Source organism: Melanerpes formicivorus, unplaced genomic scaffold, assembly GCF_026170545.1.
Source record: "Melanerpes formicivorus ecotype bairdi unplaced genomic scaffold, bMelFor1.0.p_v2 SCAF_11, whole genome shotgun sequence".
Lineage (NCBI taxonomy): Eukaryota > Metazoa > Chordata > Aves > Piciformes > Picidae > Melanerpes > Melanerpes formicivorus.
The window spans coordinates 20,345,019-20,363,983 of NW_027142363.1; the positions used below are offsets into that span (position 1 = coordinate 20,345,019).

The following is an 18,965-nucleotide window of genomic DNA, read 5'->3' on the forward strand; positions in this document are numbered from 1 at the left end:
AAGCATACAGAAAAGGGTAATATATATGACAAAATTACAGTAGAACAGTTTGATGAATGTTGACCAATATATGCAAAAAAAGGAGTGAACAAAAAAGGTTCCATTTTCTTTTAAGCACTTTGCACCAAGGAAAACCCCCAACTGAGTTTGCAATTGCCTAGCAGAAGACGAGAATTCAGAAAGGACCTCAAAGAAATCAATTAAAACCTTGCTGATCTCCGATATTGTTATCAGCACTTTTCCAGTTCTAGAGAGGGCCTGAATACTATTCAGCAGGCCTAAAAGCAATAGTAGGAAGGAAAAAACACCTCCCCAAACTTCCTCATCTTCACATTAAGATGGATTTTTGCAGTGAATGAATAACCTCTTTCACTTTTCATTTAGGTCTACCCATCAATGTGGCTGTTATTATTCACAGCAGCAGAGCCTCTGCCACACTAGAGCAGAAATAACAGCTGCACCTCCAGGTTCTTCTCTTCCCCAAGAATCCACAATGTTATTTAAATAAGTCTAATATGGCAATAGGTACAGCAGACAGGTGCTGCTTTTAATGAAGGGCTATTTTTATTGCCTTCCCAGCTTTATAGGACATGACTGGAATATGCTTGTGGAAGAAAGGATCATTAGCAGCATGCCATCTCTCCCCTTTGTGCAAGAACTCACTCCTGACAGCATTGGACAGTTTTAATATTCATGTTGACATCTATATTCCACCAAGAAGCACAATGCCTGTTGCTGAACAGCACAGGCAAGATAGTCTTTGTGATGTTCCCATAACACACAGTGTAGTGTTTACATGATATAAAAGCAAAGCAGGAAATAGATCTATTGCCAAATAAGTCATGAACAGTGGAAGAGCCATCTGCTTTTGCCGTCCAAAGCCTAGCACAATGGGATCCTACTGCCTGGGACTCGGATCCTGCTGCCACACAGCTAATGCTGATTGAGATATACCATGGGGTCTTCTCTCCTGCATGGCAGGGAAGTGGATTATACGATAGAGAAAAGCTTTCTGTGATCTAATTCCGTAGTTCAGTCTCTCAAAGGGACTTCAGTGAGACACTCAGACACTGTCCTGTCACAATGGGAGCTGGGTGTTCATGTCCTCAAGGTCTACCTGATTACTCCTTCCTTAATTTCCACAGGGATACCAGAAGCCAGAGGAGGTTCCCTGCCAAACTAGCTGAAACAAAGTTGGATGTGTGCTTCCCAGGCTACTTGTTAAACACCACAGCTCAGCCTTTCAAAGGCGCTTCAGTGAGACACTCGGACCCTGTGCTGTCACAATGGGAGCTTGGTGCTCATGTCCATGAGGTCCATCTGATTACTCCTTCCTCACTTTCCACAGGGATATTTTTATTCAGAAGCCAAGGGAGGCTCCCTGCAAAACTGTCTGAAACAAAGTTGGATGTGTCCTTCCCAGGCTATGTTTTAAACACCATATAGAAGGAAACAAATACAAATATTTGCTGTCTTATTATTCACACCCACAAGGAGGAAGGTTAATTACAAGTGATGCAAGTAGTTAGGTGACCATACTGTATTTAAAATTATCAGCATTGTTGTGGACAGCCTAGGAATATATTTAGATCTCTTTAGCTGCAAATTTTGCATTCCTACCAAGCAAATTATTTGGGATCTGTCAATGATGCAATTATTAACATGGAGCCTACCTTTGCAGAACAGCTGACAGTCAGTCATGAAGGAAGGTGCAGGTAGAGTCATCTTGGTTTCATTTGAAGCTGCTGAAAACCAAACAAGAAATTAAGGAATGATCTGAGAGAGGACCTTCATGTGAAGAAGCTCTGTGTAACCAGCTGGGAAACACCTGCCTCCCTGTTTTCACAGATTTCACAGAATCACAGAATGTTAGGGGTTGCAAGTGACCTCAAAAGATCATCCAGTCCAACCCTCCTGCCGGAGCAGGAGCACCTGGAGTAGGTCACAGAGGAACACATCCAGGCAGGTTTTGAATATCTCCAGAGAAGGAGATATTCAGACATGCTATTGGTTGTTTTTTCCCCCCTCAGATCTATAGATTCACATTCATGCCACTGTTTACAGCATTCAGGGGTAAGTGATCTGTAAAACAGAGAGGAAGGAGGAAAATGTTACATAATTCCAGGAAAGAAATTCTACAGCAGGGCTCATTGCCCCTCCCCTCCTACTTACCAACCAGAAGCAATCTTGGAACAAGAAAGGATTTGCAAGGTAAGGCAAAAACACCAGACTTAGAAAGGGTTTCATTGGTACAGCTATTTTATCTTTTACTTGTATGGTCTGGGGAGAGAGACAAACCACAGCACCTTCTGAAATAATTACTGCTGTCTACAGCTACCTGAAAGGAGGCTGTACACAGGTGGGGGTTGGTCTCTTTTCCCAGGCAACCAGCACCAGAACAAGAGGACACAGTCTCAAGCTGTGCCAGGGGAAGTTTAACCTCAAGGTGAGGAGAAAGTTCTTCACAGCAAGAGAGATTGGCCATTGGAATGTGCTACCCAGGGAGGTGGTGGAGTCACCATCACTGGAAGTATTCAAAAAGAGCCTGGATGAGGCACTTGGAGCCATGGCTTAGTTGTCAGGAGGTGTTAGGTATTAGGTGATAGGTTAGACTTGATGATCTCTGAGACAACCTGGTTGATTCTATGATTCCATGATTCTATGAACTAGGGGCTGTCTTGAACCATGTAATGAAGCCTGATTACACTATCAGGAAGGAAGAAATTTCTTCCAGGAGCTGCTTCCCAACAGTGGAGCACATGTCCACAAAATTTAAGTCTTCAAACCACTGGATCAGTGCACGAGAGGCTTTGTCCCTGGGTGCAGTGTAGAGGTCAAAGATGTTAAATATATCACCTAAGAGGTACGGCACATGGAAGACTCTTAAAGGTTTTTGCTCATAACTTCATAGAATCACAGAGTATCAGGTTGGAAGGAGCATCAAGGATCATATGGTCCAACTTTAACTTGCTGAGAGACTACAGATTTATAAAATGGTTTATGTTGGAAGGGACCTTAAAGATCATCTGGTTCTAAGACTCCCGCCATGGGCAGGGACACCTGACACTAGACTGGGATATGCAAGACCTCATCCAGCCTTGCCTTGAACACCTCCAGGTAGGGGGCAACCAAGACCTTCCTGGGCAACTTCTCACTACCCTCACTCTAAAGAATTTCTTCCTACTCTCCAGCCTGAATCTGCCCTCCTCAAGCTTCAATCCATTGCTTCTCATCCTATCACTACAAGCCCTCGTAAAAAGTCCCTCCCCAGCTTTCCTGCAAACCCCTTTCAGGTACTGGAAGGCTGCTAGAAGGTCTCCCTGGAGCCTTCTTTTCTGCAGGCTGAACAGCCCCAACTCTCTCAGCCTGTCCCTACATCAATAACAAGAGCAATAATCTGTTTTACATGTCCCAAAATCCATAGTATTAAAAGGAACTCAAATCTAAAATTCTTTTTAAAAACCAAGTCTGTGCTTAAAATTGTGCCACTTACATAAGAATTAGGGCTTAAAATATACTCATACAATAAAAAAAGGAAGCTTTTAACACAATTGTGACATAATAACTGTGTTTTAATTTATTCAGAGCAACCCCAGATGATTTTTTTTTTGTCTGGGAATGTCTTATTTCTCTCAGTTATGCATTACTTACATGCATGTGCAACAGCAGCTCCCACACTCTGATGATTTTTCAGCTGACTGAACATAAGCCAGCAGTGTACTCAGGTGGCCAAGAAGGCCAACAGCATCCCAGCGTGTGTCAGGAATAGTGTGACAAGCAGGACCAGGAAAGTGATGGTCCCCCTGTATTCAGCACTGCTGAGGCCACATATTAAGTACTGTGGTCAGTTCTGGGCCCTTCACTGCAAGAAGGACATTGAGGTGCTGGAGTGGGTTCAGAGAGGCAAAATGCCGGTGAAGAGTCCAGAGAATAGGTCTGGTGAGGAGGGGCTGAGGGACCTGGGATTGTTCAGTCTGGAGAAGAGAAGGCTGAGGGGAGTTGCTCTCTGCAACTACCTGAAAGGAGGTGCTAGAAAGATGGATTCAATCTCTTGTCCCTAATGACAAGTGATAGGATAAGAGGAAGTGGCATCAAGTTGCACCAGAGAAGGTTTAGGTTGGATGTTAGAAGAAACTTCCCTGAAAGGGTTTTCAAACACTGGGAACAGGCTGCCCCAGGGAGGTGGTTGAATCCCCACCCCTGAAGGTGTTTGAAAGATGCAGAGATGTGGTGTTAAGGGACATGTTTAGATAATGATTGGACTCAATCTTAAGGGTCTTTTCCAACCCAAATGATGCTATGATTTCTACTACAACACAGAGGTAAGTTATTAGCTATTAACTTCTCTGGTTAAAGTAGGGAGCAAGGAGATTTCACCATGGAAAGAGATGTGAAAGCTATGTTCCTAATGAAAAATGTGTGTGCCATGAAGGAATTCAATGATTTTAGTATTTGATATTCAACAGATGAGATAGATAAATTGCAGATACAGCTTTCCAGCTGCTCACTCTGAGATTATAGTGACAGCTACTCAAGGTTTATGTGTGAGAGACTTAAGACAGCTAATAACAAATTATAATGAAGGAGAGGTGTAAAATCACTGTGTCCACACAGCAGCTCTTACTGCAGGAGGAAAGCCTTGAGGCAGCAGGAGGCTAGAAAGCTACAGTGATAAAGTGAAAATCAGCTTTTTGACTTGAGGCATGTGAGAGAATCAAGGTTCTAACTCCCAGTGAGAGCCAAGAGGCCCCTGTGCAAAGTCAGGCAGTAAGAGAGATGCAAGCCCTCTCCCAGCATCATGGCTGGCCTGCAATGATGTGCGGAAGAAATGCTTATTCTGGCTTGGGGCAGCATTATCTCCAGGGCTTCAAGCCTCCACTGCAGGGTATGATAGTTAGCTTTCCCATTAAAAATAGCAGGCTAGAGCTGGGAGCTGAAGCTGAAGAAATTATGTTTAATGAAATTTCACTGGGTCTCCCACTTCAGTGTTGTAAGGCTTAAAAGCTTTGAAACCAAAACACTTGAGCTCTACTTGTAGAATTAAAAATACAGATCTCCTGCTCCAGCACAAACAAACAAGGACAGACTGAGGGAGCTGGGATTGTTCAGCCTGGAGAAGAGAACGCTCCAGGGAGACCTAATTGCCACCTTCAGTATCTGAAGGGGGCTTGCAAGAAGGGTGGAGAGGGACTCTTTGTAAAGGCCTGCAGTGATAGGACAAGGGGCAATGGTTTGAAATTAGAGAAGAGTAGATTCAGATTGGATGTCAGGAACAAGTTCTTTATAATGAGGATGGCTGAGCACTGGAACAGGTTGCTCAGGGAGGTGGTTGAGGACTCATTCCTGGAGATATTCAAGGTCAGGCTGGACAGGGCTCTGGGCGACCTGATCTATCAGAGGATGTCCCTGCTCACTGAAGGGGGGTTGGACTAGATGACCTTTAGAGGTCTCTTCCAACCTGGGTGATTCTATGATTTTAAATGAATGATGCAGCATTCTATCAGTGCTGAGGAACACTGTTTTCTGGGTGCCTAAACACAGCCCTTAGGGTGACTAATTCTCTTTACCACAGCTTGAAATTCCCACCTTCAACACAGAATCATAGAATGGTAGGGGTTGGAAGGGACCTCTGGAAATAATATACTTCAACACTCAAGGCACTCAAAACAGGATCACCTAGGACAGGTGACCCAGGAACACATCCAGGTGGGATTTAAAAGTCTATAGAGAATGAGACTCCATCATGGCCTTTCTTAAAATACTAGCTTCCTGGCAAGTTGATTGTGCTCATGTAAGTGACCAAAGGCATGTCCAGTGGCAGGGGAATATGCATACTCCTAATACTTGGAGGTAGATATGTCATGTTTGATCTGAGAAAGTAAGTTTTCACCAGAGTCCACTGGCTCAAAGGAGAGCGCTGTCTTAGATGCAAACGAGTCTGGTGGATTTTTACTTCTTTAATGGACACCAATCGTATAAATCCAACTGATTTCTGTTCTGAAATGCCATGGCAGCCACTTGACAGGAAACTGTCAAATCCATTTTCTTAACAGTTTGTTACCTATAACAGGACACAAACTAGCAGACAGGAAAATCTTGTCAGGCTTTTCCCTCACTTTTTTTTACCCACAACTTCCTGAGAAATCTGAGCACCACGAAGAGCCAACAGAAAACATGACAGGAACATCCCTGGAGATATTCAAGGTGAGGTTCAACAGGGCTCTGGGCAACCTGATCTAGCGGAGGATGACCCTGCTGAGTGCAGGGAGGGGTGGACTAGGTGACCTTTGGAGGTCCCTTCCAGTCTGGACCATTCTGTGAGTCTATGAGTCTATGATTCTACGGTAAGTGGGTCTCCAAGGGCAGAGTAATACTGTAGGATCGAGCCATGTGCAGCTGATAAAGATGGTAGAGTTTTAGAGGTCTCAAAAGCTGGCTCCAATTTAAGAGTATGGACCAGCAAAAGGTCTCCTGTTTTCCTTTAATGAAACCAAAACTCACACCATATGCACTCCACAATTATCTAGACTTGTCACTGGGACTGGCAAAAAGCAAAGTGAAGTAAAGAGGAATGCCCAGGAGAGTCTTTTCAAAAGCTCACTCCATCTCCAGAAGTATTTAAGCTGGAGTCAGGATGATCCCTGTGATCATTTGGGATGAAAATAAAGTGGGGTGCACAGAGCATGCTCCATTATCCATGGATGGTCACTCAGCAGAGTAGAGCACCTCTCCTGTAGAGACAGACTGAGAGAGTTGGGGCTATTCAGTCTGGAGAAGGGAAAGGCTCCAAGAAGACATAATTGTGGCCTTCCAGTATCCGAAGGAGGCTACAAGAAAGCTTGGGAGGGACATTTTAGGATGTCACATAATGACAGGCCTGGGGGGAATGGATCCAAGCTAGAGGAGGGGAGGTTCAGATTGGATGTTAGGAAGTTCTTCCCCATGAGGGTGGTGAGACACTGGCACAGGTTGCCCAGGGAGGTGGTGGAAGCCTCATCCCTGGAGGTTTTGAAGTCCAGGCTGGATGTGGCTGTGAGCAACCTGCTGTAGTGTGAGGTGTCCCTGCCCATGGCAGGGGGGTTGGAACTAGATGACCCTTGAGGTCCCTTCTAACCCTAACAACTCTATGGTTATTAGTATCAGTTTATCACTATTTCCTGAACAAATCCAACCAAGAACTACTGGATGACCTTTGAAGTCCCTTCCAATCCTGAGATTCTGTGAAGTGTAGAAGTGTCCCTCTAAAGAGGTCTTACTGTGAACACTGGGTCTCTGTCATGAGTTAAGCTGAATATTTGCTGCTATTATTCAAAACCACCCTGCCTCTTGCCAGCTTCAAAATGAAAGTGCTGGCTGGAACAAACCATTGTGGGGCTTGAAGTTCAGATTGTAACATGGGAAGCTTTCTGTTCTGGTTGCTGCTTTTGGGTTCTGGGGTTTTGGCTCTTTCACTGAGATGGCATCAGGACAGGGAGGGATGGGAGAGCAGCTCCCAGGCTTGGGATTTTAGCTCACTTGCTTCTGCTTGTTGCTGCTTTCTTGGTTCACTTTAACCTGTTACAGTCTCCTGCATTCTCTTCCTACCTCTGCCAGATGATCCTGAAACAGGCTGCCCAGGGGGATTGTGGAGTTTCCCTCTCTGGAGATATTCAAAACCCACCTGGATGCATTCCTGTGTGATTTGCTCTAGGTGCTCCTGCTCTGGCAGGCGGTTGGACTGGATGACCTTTTGAGGTCCCTTCCAACCCCTAATATTCTGTAATTCTGTGACCCCCATCTGCTAATTTAGATGTGCAACAATGCACACCATACAGACACTGCTGGTGCCAACCTGTACATCACAACTCCTAGGATGGGAAAACAAACTCCCGAGGTAGGAATTGCTTTAACTGAACACTTGAACAAATGGGTGTTTGCAGAATTTCCAACATTACCACTCTGCACAACCTGACAACTCTACAGCAGAGACAAGGAACACAAGAGTACTTATGGGGGACACAAACTAGAAGAGTACATTGTCCCCGTGCAACGCTCCTCATCATTACTGTGAAAGCCCTTGCACAGCAGCTGTGCAATTCTTGTCATGTCTTCTGAAGCACCACAATAGAGGTCACAGTTTCAGGAGGGATGTGGGCTGGAAGTCCATTAGTTTCATACACATTCAGCTATTTCCATAGATTCCCCCCTGTAAAGAGCCAAAACAACAGGCAGCTTGGCAGGAAACCTCTTTCAGTGTTAAACAATCTTTCCTAAAATTAAGTCTATCCCTTTGGAAGAGTATTTTAGTCTTCCAAAAGACTGGAATGAAGAATAACAAATACAAAGATTCCCTTTTTTTTGTTATTACTGATTTTACATTGCAGTGAAAATCTGTTTTATACTTGGAACTAACAGAGAGGCAATACATCTGTTGAATATTGGTGATTAATATTCAAGCTGTGCTACCTAATTACAATGCATTTTTCATGGTACCATCACAGATTACCATGGCTGATTCTTGGTCAGCCATGTCCTACTTAATTAGCAGGAACTCAACTATTCTAGTTTTTTACTTTTCATGTATGGTGGTGAATGGAGGTTAAATCTGACTGGTGCCCGCTCACTAGTGGTGTCCCCCAGGTTTCAGTACTGGAGCCTGTCCTCTTTAATATCTTTATTATTGATCTAGATGAGGGCATTGAATGCACCTTCAGGAATTTTGGAGATAACACCAAGCTGTGTGGCTGTGTTGATCTGCTAGTGGGTAAGGAGGCTTTACAGCAGGATCTGGACAGGTTAGACCAATGGGCTGAGGCTAATTGTATGACGCTTAACAAGGCCAAGTGCCAGGTCCTACACCTGGTTCACAACAACCCCATTGCAAGCTATGGGCTTGGGGATGTGTGATTGGAAACCTGCAACTTGGAGAGACATCTGGGGCTATTGGTGGGTAGTCAACTGAACACTGAGTCAGCAGTGTCAAAGAAAGGTGGCCAAGAAAGCCACTGGCATCCTGGCTTGGATTAGAAACACTGTGGCCAGCAGGGACAGGGAGGTGATCATCCCCCCGTGCTCAGCAGTGCTGAGGCCACACCTCAAGTGTTGTGTTCAGCTCTGGGCCCCTCACTACAGGAAGGACATTGAGGGGCTGGAGTGCGTCCAGAGAAGGCCAATGAGGCTGGAGAAGGGCCTGGAGCACCTGGGCTGTAAGAAGCATCTGAGAGAGCTGGGGGTGTTCAGGCTGGAGAAGAGCAGGCTGAAGGGAGACCTCATTGTTCTCTACAACTACCTGAAGGGAGGTTGGAGTGAGGAGGGGGCAGCCTCTGCTCATTGGTGGCAAGAGACAGGACCAGAGGAAATGGTTCCAAACTGTGCCAGTGGCAGTTCAGGCTGGATGATAGGAAATATTTCTTCACTGGAAGGGTTGTCAAACATTGGAATGTTCTGCCCAGGGCAGTGCTGGAGTCACTGTCTCTGGGGGTGTTCAGGCAGTGTGTGGGGCTGGTACTTAGGGACATGGTTTAGTGTTGAACCTCCAGTGCTGAGTTGAAGGTTGGACTGGATGAGCTTGGAGGTCTCTTCCACCCAGACACATTCTGTGATCCTGTGATTCTGTACAGGGTGTGCAGTGCTCCACCAATGGAAAAATGAAAGCAATGTTCACAAACTAAACCTGCTACAGTGAATAAAAACCTGACTCACTCCTTCAGAAGCAAAACACAATGTATCTGAGAAATTTCACCATAAAAACCTTCACTCCTGAATATTTAAGAGTATTTTTAGACACTAGTGTGGGTGTGGGGGAAAAGCCCTCAATCCTTTAAAAGCAACCTTTTGTTAAAGCCACCATTTCAAGAGATGATGTTATGTAATATGAACAAAGAAAGGAAAAGAACCTAAACACAAGTGATTTAACCCAGTTATAGCAATAGACTCTCAAAGTCTGTACAATGTTCTGTCCTAGAATCATAGAATGGTTTGAGTTGGAAGGGACCTCCAAAGGTCATCCAGTCCAACCCCTCTGCAGTCATAGAGAACCTTAGAAATACTTAATTGTATAGTTCAGTAAATCATTGGAGGTTTTCTTCCTAAAAGATGAAAATATAAATATGATTCTTTTTCCCCCTCAAAGAGGTTTACAGCAAATTATTCTCCCATTAATAATGGCCTAATGATTGAGACTTACTGGTGCTGTCTTAAATACCAAATCCTGAAATACAGGAATCTTTAATAGATGCCCTTGCTGCCTGCTTTAGATTCACTGCACTCTTTGTGTCATGCAGTGGGCACTGTATCAAAAGAAGGATTCTGTTTATGCCCAGGGAAGGACCTGGGCTGGTATCTAAGCAGTAAGATACTACCTACAAAAGTGAGGTAATACAGCAAAAGAGAGATAATACAGCCAAAATTTCTCTACAGATTTCAGAGGCAATTTCTAAGGGAGAAAAGAATATGTACATTCAGTGCTGCTTCCACTCCTCAGTCTTCTGCTTAAGACTGCCAAAACACCTACACATACTGGGTCACATCACCAGCATTTCACAGACCAACGGCTTACTTCTCAGGACAGCCATTAGAAGATTCACAGATTGCACTGGCTTGGGAGGGACCTTCACAGGTCATCTTGTCCAATGCCTCTGCAGGCACACCTCCAACTAACCAGGCTGCCCAGGAACACATCTACTTTGATCTTGAACGTCTTCAGGGACAGGGCCTCAACCACATCCCTGGGCAGCCTGTTCCAGTATTTCACTACTCTCATTGTAAAGAACTTCTTCCTGATGTCCAACCTAAATCTACCTCGCTCTAGTTACAAATCATTGCTCCTCATCCTATCACTCCAAGCCCTTCTAAACAGTCCCTCCTCAGCCTTCCTGTACGTCCCCTTCAGATACTGAAATGCAGCTCTAAGGTCTCCCTGGAGCCTTCTCTTCTCCAGACTGAAGAGCCCCAATTCTTTCAGCCTGTCTCCATAGCAGAGGTGCTCTATCCCTGGGGCCCAACTCTGGATCTGCTCCAGCAGGTCCATCTCTCTCTTGTGCTGGGGGCCCCAGACCTGGGCACTGTGAGGTCTCACCAGAGCGAAGTGGCAGAATCATCTCTCTCAACCTGCTGGTCACACTTTTCTAGATTCATCCCAGGATGCCACTGGCCACCTGAGCTGCAAGTGCACACAGCTGGCTCATGCCCAATATGTAGCATTCATCCCTGTTTGGTGTTTTGTCTTAGTTGGTCTTTAATTTAGGATTGATCCTGGTCTAATATAGCAGTACCAATACATGGCTGGATTCAGCAGAATGGGAGCACCTGCACAGCTTGAGTTTGGATCACATCAGATTTGCTAGTATGTGTGGGTCCCTTATCACAATCCAAACCCATTGGATTGCAGCTCATGATATGGTGCATACTGGCCCTCTAGGTTAGCCCCCAGGAGGTAAGAGGGGAGTTATTGAATTATAGAATGGTCTGGGTTGAAAGGGACCTCCAAAGCTCATCCAGTCCAACCCCCTCTGCAGTCAGCAGGGGCATCCTCAACTAGATCAGGTTGCCCAGAGCCCTGTCGAGCCTCACCTTGAATATCTCCAGGGAAGGGGCTCAACAACCTCCCTGAGCAACCTGTTGCAGTGTTCTCCTACCCTCATGGTAAAGAACTCATTCCTAACATCCAATCTAAATCCACTCTTCCCTAGTTTGAAGCCATTTCCCATCATCCTTTCACTGCATGAGCTCCCATGCTGTGCAACATATACAGCTGCTTTGCTCACTGCCTCCTGACAGCACTTCAGGGTTTAACTGCAAGTCCCTTGAACTCCTCCACAGAAGTGTTGATGGTTCTTCCTATGTGCTGAATTTGCTGGGAGTCCAGCTGAGACTAGCTTCCAGAGTTACCAGGCTTGGATGACTCACTCTTTGAGGGAAGCAGCTGCAGGGTATTCAGGAATACAGAGAAATGGCAAGCCAGGGACAAATATTGTCACGGTGCTGACAGCAGCTGCTAAATGCAGAGCAGCACCTGACAGGTGAATACAGGTGGGGAGCTGATAACATAAAAATATATAGGCATAAGTGTATGGGCAGCTTCTGGCATCAGCTGGTATTCCTGGCAAAAAAAAAAATAAAAGGAAAGATCTAGCTGTGGAACTTTACAGATAAATAATTACTCTGTTGCATTTGGAACTGAAGTCTGTGTGCTGTTGTCATCACCTGAAGTATTTCAGTCTTTCATTTTGAGCTTGGCATCATCCTTAAAAGTGGCATCATCTTTTGAGGTGGCACTCTGGGCTTCATTAGAATTGTGCCAGTCACTGAAAGTGGGCTTTCAGCACACAAACTGCCAAAAGAAAAGGACTTTGTTGCTTTAGGATGTGGAACTAATGTGACCAACCTACGTGTATGCCACCCTGCCATTCCTGTCATCCCTGCTGTGCTGCTCTTATTCAGAGGACTGTGGCTAAAACTGCGTCCAGTTCTGGGTCCTGTGTCCAGTTCTGGGCCCCTTCATTTAGGAAAGATGTTGAAATTCTGGAACATGTCCAGAGAAGGACAACAAAGCTGGGGAGGGGTCTGGAGCACAGCCCTGCGAGGAGAGGCTGAGGGAGCTGGGGTTGCTTAGCCTGGAGAAGAGGAGGCTCAGGGGAGACCTTCTTGCTCTCTACAGCTACCTGAAGGTTGCAGCCAGGTGGGGGTTGGTCTCTTCTCCCAGGCAACCTGTGACAGAAGGAGAGGACACAGACTCAAGTTGCATCAAGGGAGGTTTAGGCTGGATGTTAGGAAGAAATTCTTCCCAGAGAGATTGGCTATTGGAATGTGCTGCCCAGGGAGGTGGTGGAGTCACATCACTGGAAGTGTTTAAGAAAGGACTGGAAGAGGCACTCAGTGCCATGGTTTAGTTGATTAGATGGTGTTGGGTGCTAGGTTGGACTTGATGATCTCAAAGGTCTTTTCCAACCTGCTTAATTTTGTGATTCTGTAAAAGACAGGCAGAGAAGTCCCCCAGAAGGATGCAGAGAAGCACAAAACGCAAGAGTGTTTTTTTTTTCCTTTCTCATTGCTAAATCTCTGCTGTCCTAAAAGGCCACCTTCTTAAGGGCTGATGCTATCTGTGGTATACTGAGATTCCCCTGTGAAGATTTCTGGCTTGGTACATGAGGAGACATCATCACACCTTCCACTCAGCTGGTGACACCAGGTTATGAAGGTTCCACTGGAATAGAGCTGGGAACTTGTAGCCTGTTTGCCATGTTTAGCAAGTAGCCCAAAGCTCCCAGTGGAGTTTCTTTCACCAATACTCTCTGGTTTGTTGTGGATTTTCTTTTCCTACTACACCTGTATTTCAGCTATGCAAAGTCATCCCTTCCTAAGATAAAAGGGTCTTGTTTGGGGGATGATGTTTTGCAGTTAGAGGCTCCAAATACTAGCAAGGGCAAACAATTTGAGCCTTGGGTAACACAGACTTTGACACATGGGTGTAAATGATTTCATATCCAGGGAAGTACACAGAGAGAAGAGCAGACAATTTTTCACAGGACTGAAGGATCACAAGATGTTAGGGGTTGGAAGGGACCTCCAAAGGTTACTGAGTCCAACCCCCCTGCCAGAGCAGAAGCACAGAATCTAGCACAGATCACACATCCAGACAAGGAGACTCCACAACCTCCCTTGGGAGCCTGTTCCAGTGCTCTGTGACCCTCACAGTGAAGAAGTTCCTCCTCATGTTGAGGTGGAACCTCCTGTGCTGGAGTGTCTATCCATTGCCCCTCATCCTATCACAGTGTGCAATGGAGAAGAGTCTGTGCCCTCCCCAGCCCTCAGATATTTGTAGACACTGATTAAATCCCTCCTTAGTCTTCTCCTCTCCAGACTAAACAGCCCCAGGTCCCTCAGCCTCTTATCATAGGGCAGTGCTCCGGTCCCTTAATAATTCTGGTAGTTCTCCGTTGGACTTCCTTCAGCAGATAAGTTTTGCAATGTGGTCAAAAAGTCTCTGTGATTTGAAGGTCCTGAGACAGTGATTTGATCTCCTCCAGTCCCTCGTTTCTCCCATAATTGCCTCTCACGAGTCTAGAGCTAAGGGATACCCAGTGAAAGCTGTTGAAAATAAATCACACCAAGCATTCATCCTTAAACTGAAGTCTGAGTTTGTCAGAGCACAAAGCACAGCTGGGTTCAAAAGCAGTTCAAGAGGTTTCTGGGAAGAAGGTAGCTGACAACCTATCAAATATGATGACCTGGGTGTAACTCCAAGTCTGATGATCCCCAAACTGCCAGAAGGGAGGAGGGCATATGAGAAGGAAACATGATTGTGTCCTCACACTCCCACCCAAGATACCACCCTCAGCAAGTCTGCAGATGATACCAAGCTGAGTGGTGCAGCTGACAAGACTGAAGAACAGGATGGACTTAAGAAGAATTTAAGGCCAGGTTGGATGAGGCCCTGAACAACCTGGGCTATTGGGAGGTGTCCCTGCTCATGGCAGGGGGGGTGGAACTAGAGGATCTTTGAGGTCCCTTCCAACCTAAACCATTCTATGAACCTATGAATCTATAGATAGGATGGAGAGGTGGCCTGGTGAGAGTCTCATGAGGTTCAATAAGGCAAAGTGCAAGGTCAGGGTAATCCTTGATATCAATACAGGCTGGGGGATGATGAAATTGAGAGCAGTCCTGCAGAGAAGGACATGAGAGTGTCTGTCTTCCCACTGATGTAAAACAGAGAGCATTTCCTACTTGCCAAACATACAGCTTGGTCAATACCTCTCCTCTGACACCTTGAAGACTTGCATCTCCCATTCTCACTACCTCAAGTTACATTGTGAGAAGCTGTAAATTGCCTCATAACCCTCACTGATCATGAGGGTCATACAACTGTAGTAATACAAATGATGGAACTTACTTCCTACTGATACTGCTGCCACCTGAAGTAGCTTCTGAACCTAAGAAACCTCACACACTTTCAAGGGACTTGATGCTGCAGGCACTGCAGACCTTTGAAGAGCCACTGCCATTGATCACATCACTACAGGGCTGTAGGTTTCCACATTCAAAGGCCACTCCTGCAGGAATAATTTCTGACCAAGCATGTATGCCACAATGCAGGGCCATATGGCTACATTTAGGCTGTCTTGGAAGCTGGAATTATCATTGCATCATCAGCACAGATTCCCTCTCAAGTTCATCAGCTAAAGCCACTGCACTGCAATCCAGTCTGATTGCCTCTAATTTGTGCCACTGCTCTGTGAAGTGACAAAGACAGCATATACCTAGAAACATCTCCCTTGGGAGATGCAATGCTCAGCAGGTACCACATCACAGACTGCTAAGAAAACCCACAAAGAAGGGCAGGCCCCTGAGTGGGTATTTTTCAATGGCCAGGGCACCACAAATGTCTGACAGGTAATACAGAATCTCTGGAGTCCTTAGTGACCACCAGAGAAAGAGCGATGTCCTGTCCTGGAGATGTCCTGATGGGCAGTAGCTCTTGGTTGGATTTGTTCAGGCAAAACAGTGATAAACTGATACTAATAAAGAACCACAGAGTTTTTAGGGTTGGAAGGGACCTCAAAGATCCTCTAGTTCCAACCCCCCTGCCATGAGCCTCAAGTTTCAATCCCCCTGCCATGGGCAGGGACACCTCACACTACAGCAGGTTGCTCACAGCCACATCCAGCCTGGCTGCAAAAACCTCCAGGGATGAGACTTCCACCACCTCCCTGGGCAACCTGTGCCAGTGTCTCACCACCCTCATGGGGAACAACTTCTTCCTTACATTCAATCTGAGTCTACTCACTTCTAGGTTTTTTGTTCCATTCCCCCCAGTCCTATCACTCCCTGACACCCTCAAAAGTCCCTCCCCAGCTTTCTTGTAGCCCCCTTCAGATACTGGAAGGCCACAATAAGGTCTCTGTGGAACCTTCTCTTCTCCAAACTGAACAAGCCCAACTCACTCAGCCTGTCTCCACAGAAGAGGAGCTCCAGACCTTCTCCTGACACATTGCAGCAAAACATCAGTTTAAAGGAGGAGAGATCAGACTGAAACCAAAACAAAGGAAAGTGAAGAGGTGACGAGCAACCACTGAACATAAGAAGGAAATGCCCTGGCTTTAGTGGGGAGCTGGACACCAATCCTGCTGCAGTATCACAGGGGGCAAAGGGTTGATGGTAGTGAGTGGGCTGATATGGGCTCATAGGCCATGGTCAGGGGAGCCCCAGGGAGGCTGGGCAGGGACAGATAAGCTTGGTGGTATCCTCCTGGCCCTGACAGCATGGGAGATGATTTATGTATCTTCGGGCCAAGGATTAGGCAGCTCAGCACAATGTGGCTTTCTTCACAGCAGAGTGTTTGCTGATTTCATACTAACATGAAGCAGTATCTCCAAATAAATTTGCTGGTGAACATTTGGGATGCTTTGAAGAGTGCTGGTACTGAGTAAGGCTGATGGCTGGCTTAATGTTGTCTCTTTTGCACTTCCTTTTTAATTGCTGTGCTGATGGCAGGGCTAGCTCTAGGCATAAGAATAGTGTCTCCAATGTCTAATGTAGCTGAGGGAGCATATTGCTCCAGCCAGTGAAACATATGGCCCTGTAGGCTGGCTGTTGAGTCTGAGCAAGATATGCGTAGGACAGCAGCTATTGCTGGGGAAGGGTGGGTAGGAAGGCAGTGGAGATCCTCCTAAGAGCAGCTCTCCTAAGACCTCCAGGAATATCCTTTCTCTGACAGCATGACAGCAAAGCCCTGCTTGCCAAGGCTTTCCCTCTTCATTCCCCATCCAGGATCACAGAATAGATTGGGGTGGAAGGGACCTCTGAAGATCATCTAGTCTGATATCTCTGCCATGGACAGGGGTATCTTTAACTAGGATCAAGTTGCTCAAAGCCCTATCCAATCTGGAATACTGTGCCCAGTTCTAGGGCCCTCAGGTCAAGAAGGACCTCAGAGAACTGCTTGAGAAGGTCCAGCACAAAGATGCTGAAGGCAGTGGAACATCTCCTTGTGAGAAAAGACTGAGGCAGCTGAGGGCTCTTTAGCCTGGAGGAGAGGAGCCTGAGGGGTGACCTCATTCATGTTGATAAAGATGTGCAGGGCAGTGTCAGGAGGACAGAGCCAGGCTCTGCTCAGGGATGTCCAATGATAGGACAAGGGGCAGTGGGTCCAAGTTGGAACAGAGGAGGTTCCATATGAACAGAAGGAAAAACTTTTGCCCTGTGAGGGTGCCAGAGCCCTGGAGCAGGCTGCCCAGAGAGGCTGTGGAGTCTCCTTCTCTGGAGACATTCCAAACCTACCTGGATGTGTTCCTGTGTGACCTACTCTAGGTGCTGCTGCTCTGGCAGGGGACTTGGACTGGATGATCTCTACAACTACCTGAAGGGAGGTTGTAGACAGGCAGAAGATGGTCTCTTCTCCCAGGCAGCCAGTACCAGAACAAGAGGACACAGTCTCAGGCTGCACCAGGGGAGGTTCAGGTTGGATGTTAGGAAGAAGTTCTATACAGAGAGAGTGATTGCCCATTGGAATGGGCTGCCCAAGGAGGTGGTGGAGTCACCATCATTGGAGGTGTTCAGGAGGAGACTTGATGGGGTGCTTGGTGCCATGGGTTAGTTGATTGGGTGGGTTGGATTGGTTGATGGGTTGGATGTGATGATCTTGAAGGTCTCTTCCAACCTGGTTTATTCTATTTCTATCTTTCAAGGTCCCTTCCAACCCCTAATGTTCTGTGATTCTATGATCTGACCTTGAACACTTCCAATGGTGAGTCCCTGGAGGCAGTACATGCTACCTTCAGTTCTGGCTCTAGCTTGGTCTCTTCTGGACTTGTGAAGTTTACTTTTTAATTCAGTTTCCTGGTGAAGTGTGAAGGTGCTGGAATTGCTGCAGACTTAAGTTCTTTAAGCAGACTATTAAAATGTCCACCACAACAAGGACTGCAATGAAACAGCAGTGGTTCTACAGAGTGAAACAGGCTGGCTACACCACAAGATGTAAAATTATCCAACTGGGTAGATTCTGCAAAAATTACTGAGTTTGGACTTCCCCAGAGGGAGCAGCAAGACAGGAAAATGAAAGATGCTTTAAGGAACTTTAATGTCAATTTTGCTTTCATTTCTCAGCAAGACTCCTACTGAGCCTTGAGCATATCTCCTATCCTCATGTCCTTGGAAATCATGTTCCTAAGCATGAAATCTAATACAGTGATGCTGTCAAGCAGGGGAGGTGGTGTGTCCTCATTTACAGTAAGACAGTCCACATGCAGCTCAAAGGGGGAAGATATTCATAATACAGAATACAGAATTAACCAGGTTGGAAAAGACCTTCGAGATCATCAAGTCCAGCCTATCACCCAACACCATCTAATCACCTAAACCATGGCACCAAGTGACTCATCAAGGCTCTTTTGAAACACCTCCAGTGATGGTGACTCCACCACCTCCCTGGGCAGCACATTCCAGTGGACAATCTCTCTTTCTGGGAAGAATTTCTTCCTAACATCCAGACTAAACCTCCCATGGTGCATCTTGAGACTGTGTCCTCTTGTTCTGTCGCTGGGTGCCTGGGAGAAGAGACCAACCCCCACCTGGCTACAACCTCCCTTCAGGTAGTTGTAGACAAGCAAGAAGGTCTCCCTTGCTCCTCCTCCTCTCCAGACTAAATACCCCCAGCTGCCTCAGCCTCTCCTCACAGGGCTGTGCTCCAGACCCCTCCCCAGCTTTGTTGCCCTTCTCTGGACACCTTCCAGCATCTCAACATCTTTCTTGAATTGAGGGGCCCAGACCTGGACACAGGACTCAAGGTGTGGCCTAACCAGTGCTGAGCACAGGGCAGAATGACTTCCCTGCTCCTGCTGGCCACATTATTTCTGATCCAGGCCAGGACGCCATTGGCCTTCTTGGCCACCTGGGCACACTGCTGGCTCATGTTCTTGCATTTCTGAGTGACATTTTTATCCATGAAGTTTAGCCAACCTCTGAAACCAGCTGAACTCCATTCTATT

At 46.3% G+C, this 18,965-nt stretch overlaps 1 long non-coding RNA gene across 1 annotated transcript in view; it reads right to left on the minus strand.

The window, feature by feature from the left end:
* Window positions 1-18,965, minus strand: part of LOC137444263 (uncharacterized) — a 290,864-nt gene that overhangs the window by 237,402 nt on the left and 34,497 nt on the right. The window contains exon 2 of the long non-coding RNA XR_010988103.1: window positions 1,674-1,745. This is a non-coding gene — a long non-coding RNA (uncharacterized lncRNA). The remainder of the gene's footprint in view (window positions 1-1,673; window positions 1,746-18,965) is intronic.